Source organism: Acipenser ruthenus, chromosome 20, assembly GCF_902713425.1.
Source record: "Acipenser ruthenus chromosome 20, fAciRut3.2 maternal haplotype, whole genome shotgun sequence".
In the NCBI taxonomy this organism is placed as follows: domain Eukaryota; kingdom Metazoa; phylum Chordata; class Actinopteri; order Acipenseriformes; family Acipenseridae; genus Acipenser; species Acipenser ruthenus.
In genome coordinates this window covers 10367461-10372669 of record NC_081208.1, presented here as the reverse complement: position 1 = coordinate 10372669, position 5209 = coordinate 10367461, and the positions used below count along the sequence as shown (strand labels likewise).

General features: G+C 38.3%; 1 long non-coding RNA gene across 2 annotated transcripts; it reads left to right on the top strand.

The window, feature by feature from the left end:
- Window positions 1–490: 490 nt before the first annotated feature.
- LOC131698863 (uncharacterized) lies at window positions 491–4425 on the top strand. Of its 2 annotated transcripts, none has more exons than XR_009307875.1 (5): window positions 491–1442; window positions 1556–1636; window positions 2578–2683; window positions 3360–3433; window positions 3666–4425. It is a non-coding gene; the product is annotated as an uncharacterized LOC131698863 (long non-coding RNA). The 2 variants fall into 2 exon arrangements; XR_009307874.1 differs by having other exon boundaries at window positions 2315–2683.
- Window positions 4426–5209: the final 784 nt, after the last annotated feature.

Here is a 5209-nt window from a genome sequence, read left to right as displayed (position 1 = left end):
GAGGATCTCCGGCCCCAGCTGTAGTCAGTCGAGGATCTCCGGCCCCAGCTGTAGTCAGTCGAGGATCTCCGGCCCCAGCTGTAGTCAGTCGAGAATCTCCAGCCCCAGCTGTAGTCAGTCGAGGATCTCCAGCCCCAGCTGTAGTCAGTCGAGGATCTCCAGCCCCAGCTGTAGTCAGTCGAGGATCTCCGGCCCCAGCTGTAGTCAGTCGAGGATCTCCGGCCCCAGCTGTAGTCAGTCGAGGATCTCCAGCCCCAGCTGTAGTCAGTCGAGGATCTCCAGCCCCAGCTGTAGTCAGTCGAGGATCTCCAGCCCCAGCTGTAGTCAGTCGAGGATCTCCAGCCCCAGCTGTAGTCAGTCGAGGATCTCCGGCCCCAGCTGTAGTCAGTCGAGGATCTCCAGCCCCAGCTGTAGTCAGTCGAGGATCTCCTGCCCCAGCTGTAGACAGTCCAGTTATTCTTGAGAAATGTGAGTTGCGTAAAGTTTTTCTTGCCATACAACTGTGCATATTAAATTACTCTCCATGGGTAACTTTTTTTTGACAACACAAACCATTCACATATAATATTCGAACAAACGAACTGTAATAGAACAAATACAAAATTGTAGTACTCTGTAAGTGTACTTTTTAATGTGTCTCAAAATATGCAAACTTTTTGCAGATGTTGAAGCAGCTTGGTCTTGGAAAGGAAGTCATGTGTTGCTGTCAAAAATTGGCCCATATAAATTATTTTATTGGGACATAGGGCGCTTTGCCCCTGATAGGGAGCTTGAGAGTGAGGTATGCTGCATTCTGAATCTGTCTGAAACAAACAGAATTAATGGTTTCATATGTACTTTATGCATTCAAGTAAGTAAAATGTATTGTATTAACTTGCTTTCTTTTATTGATTTTGCCTGGCAGCTAGTGTGTTGAGACATAAAAGGCTATGAATAAAATAAGTTTAAAAACGAACTGCCTGCTGTCTAGTCAGCATTATAAATATTTTATTTGGTATTTAGGTTTGAATATTTTTGGTTTCCTCTGCGTTCAGAGATTAATGCAGGCATGTAAGACATATTTTAAAAGGATAAAAATACACCATCATGTATATGTACATGTTTATCCTTTTCAAGGTAATAAATGCATATATAACAGCACTGGTGAGGAGATTTAATCTTGAAGGGGACAAAAAAGCCTTCCTCATTGAATCATTCACCATGAGCAAAATATGGCAGGGCTCATAATCAAACACTGAGAAAGGTACGTCAAGCCTCAGTTCAAAATACAGCACCTTCAGAATGATAAACATCAATCAACGGATATGTTATTTTACAAAAAGAGTTTATATTGGATACCTTATGTGCTGTTATTAATTTGTTATATCTCCATCCTTTTCAGCTTGATCCCAGCAAGTACAGTTTGATTTTGGGCAAATGAACATCACCACTGGACACTTGCTGTGAGTATAAGCATGAGTGGCGGAGATGGTGTGTGCTTTTGGACAATGTTATGCATGTTTGTGCAGGTGCATGCATGTGTGTGATATATTAAACAAGTTTCATTGATTTTCAGGTTATATATCCATCCCAAAAGAAGACTATTTTCTTGGATCCACTGGGAGAGTCCAAAGAAAAAGTGCCTTGAGACAGCAAGGTAAATCTTTCATTTTGCCTTTAATGACATTGCTATTTTGAGACTCTTTAGCAATCTATAATACTAATATAGCTGAGTTCCCAAACAGAATAATAAAAATGTATGTTTGTCAATGTTACATTTGGAGCATCACAAAAGTATACATTGTCTGCATGTAAGAGCATTTGCATAGACTTAATATTAACATAATACTACTAAAATTGTACAGGTGTATAGTATGACAATGTGTGGTATTGCAAGGTAAGTATGGAAGGGCAGGATTGGTATGGCTGGGGAGAGTTTAAATGCTAGAAAACAATAAAAAATAACTTCTAGATCTTATTGCAGGGTGTGTTAGGGGTTGTAGTTATTGCATGTTAGGGTAGAAATGGTGGGTTTGTGTGTAGGTTACGGTAGGTATAAAGTTCATAACTTTGAAATTGAACATTGAAATGTTGGTAACCACTTCCTACAGTATGACATTTTGATAATAGCTATAAAAGCAATAGCAAACCTTGGTATTGTGTGTCCAGATACTTTGTTTATCCAAAAAGAGTGACTTTTTTGTGTGATTTTTTGGCTTGTTTTTGCCAAAAGGAAAAAAAAAATTAAAGAATTAAAAGACATAATTATCCAGAAGACCTTTCCTATTTCTTACATGCAGAATAATAAATTATCAAATACTAATCGTGTCCTCAGGGCCTTCATGAGAACAAAAAGGTGCCAAGTTTCAAGATGGAGGTGTGAAACTGTCTCCCACCCAATACAGTCAGACGGCACATCGTGGGGTGTTTTTGTTTGTAAGGTCTGCATACAGTACAGCTACTATATCAGTTTTTCAGTGATTATTTAAATACAGCCACACAGGGTGGCATTAAAGGGTTTCTTGAAGTAATATAAAACAAACTATCCACATAGCTTGTACCAGTTTATGATTAAATAAATAAACTCTATTTTCTCAGTTTGCAGAGGATGTTCTTGAAGGCAGACAGAGCAACTTTTCCCCCCGAAGGGAGTCCATTGCCATTATCCAAAAGGAAATGGCAATCAACCTTCTTAAGGAATCAGGTATATAGGGTAATAGTACAGTATGAGAACGTTAATACTGATGGCAGTGATGATGCATTTGTGATATTCTAAGCTCTTTTTACTGCACAGATTAATTTGGGGCCTGGTTCATGAAGCTGCCTTTAATAAGTTAGGTTTAGCTTAGATTCTCACAATTGACAATACAGTAAAAGTTCAGTGAGCTTGTTAAATCTAGCCAGGTTTATTGCATTAAAGTTTATCACTTAATTGCACTTTGTTGGGTGAGCAGCAGCGTTGTCGTGTTAATCTTGTATTGTCCATGGTACAGTATAGTGATGTTTCATGATAAAAAGAAAATAATGTGCAGCTAAACATTTAAAATGACTGGTAAATACATACATGAAGAACAAACTACTTCATCTACAGTAGTGAAACAGTCTGGTGGTGGGGTTTCTAACTATTTCAAACTTACATGTGAGACTGCAATGTCTGGTGGCCACTAAGAAGTTGCTGTTTTCAGGAATTAATGTTTACCAAAGAATGAATAGTTGATACAGTCTTGAATGTTTAAAGAAAGTCAAATGGGCTTATGATGGATTTACGCATTTATAAGATAGGAGGGAGAGGATAAATTATAGAGAACAGGTAAGAGTACCTGAGATGTACCTATTAGTGCACATTCTCAAATATGCACCCAAATATGATTATTCCACAGATGATCTGAGCAGTCTGTGCCTGTTTTGTGGAGAGCAGGACACTCTGGGGGATGCAGTGTCACAAGATGAATGGGTAATTTAGTAGTTAACACTTAAGTTGTATTTTTAAACTTTTTCAACTGCAACTCCAAACATCTTCTAATCAAAATTAAAAATAAATAAATAAATAAATAGAAGTAGATGTTTTCTAAAAGTTTATGCAAATGAAATGTACATGGTTTCCATACTTCGTTATGATTTCCTAATTAAACTCTCTACACTACATTAGTTTTTCTACACCCTCTACTTTCTTTTGTATTTTTCAGATTGCATGCAATGGCTGCAGCAGGTGGTTCCTCCACACATGTGTTGCACAGCTATCAACTAAGGTCAGCTTTTTTTGTTCAGCATGCACAATGTGAGGACACACAAATGGCTAATTTCCACTGCAGGCGCAACTGGGCCAGCCGCGCTAGAGCAGTGCCCCCGCCAGTAAAATTGCTGTTAAAATTCTATTACTTCAATGATTCTTCTTTCAACTCCTACTAAATAGTGGGACAAAATAGATGCTTAGGTTTCTAGATTTTTATGGAAAGGGGGGGAAATAAAAAAGGGGGGGAAAGTTTTTGTTGCAATCCTTTTTGTTATGTTGTACTGTTTGCTCCTCCAATAAAAACATTTGATCACAAAAAAGTTGTTGAGTATGCAGGTGAGAGAGAGAGACACTAACAGTATAAGTTTGGTATTTTTTGCCAAGCTCCTGCTTGATTTACAGAGGGGACAGCAAATATTCCAGAGCGACTGTAAAAAACTGTGCCCCTGGAGGAAATGGTGCCCCCTTGTTTACTGAGTGCAAATGCACACAAAAGTTGTTGAGTATGCATTCAGATGGCAAGTAAAAAATAATTATAATCTCCTTTCAAGTTCATCATTTCTGTTATTGGTTTATCTGTGTGTGTGTGTGTGTGTGTGTGTGTGTGTGTGTGTGTGTGACAGTTGTGAAAAGCTGTCATGAATTAAATTGCTTACAAATAAATAAGTAAATAAACATTTAGAAGATTGTACTGCATTTAACTGAATTATAAAATAACGGGATTCATTTACACGTAGTAGATTACTTCTGTAGTAATAATAATAAACAAATATAAACGAGAGTGTTTCAATGTGTTTATTGTGGTCTGTGAACATACTGGCACAGTTCGTCACAAGACTTCATTTAATTACCGTTGCGTTTTGTTGTTGTTTTTCTTCTTTTTCTTATTCATTTTCTTAGCAGACGCCCTCACTCAGGGCGACTTACAGTTGTCACAAAATATACATATTTCAAAATGCCGTAAGTGCAGATAAAATATACAATAACTTCAGAGCAACTAAAATATATCCATGTACAGTTCATTTAATATAGTAAGAGTACATACAATACTTCCGTCCTAATAAGAGTAGGTAACGAGCTCATTTATACACATTTCAAGAAACACATTATATATTTGTTGTTGTTGTTGTTACTGTATTTAAACAATCTATTCTAGATGTAGAATCGCCGAAATCACAAGCTTACACAAACATTTACCGTCCAGAAGCAATAAACTCGCTCCCGTTTGCAGCAGACCGCACGTTCACGTTGCAGCAGGCGCTGCTGTACAGTCTGTGGACTGCAATGACAGGTTACGCGCTTTGCGTCGTGAGCGAGGAATCACACGCTCCCGTTGGCAGATAGCAAGGTTTGTTGCAAGCGCATGCGCACATCCACCGGGGACACAAGAATCCTAGGGGGCACTGAATTCGTCGTAACACCGTCACAAACAACAGACATACCCGCACATCTCGCCATATACATCCGCTCTATACCGTTCATATATTATTAGGCATT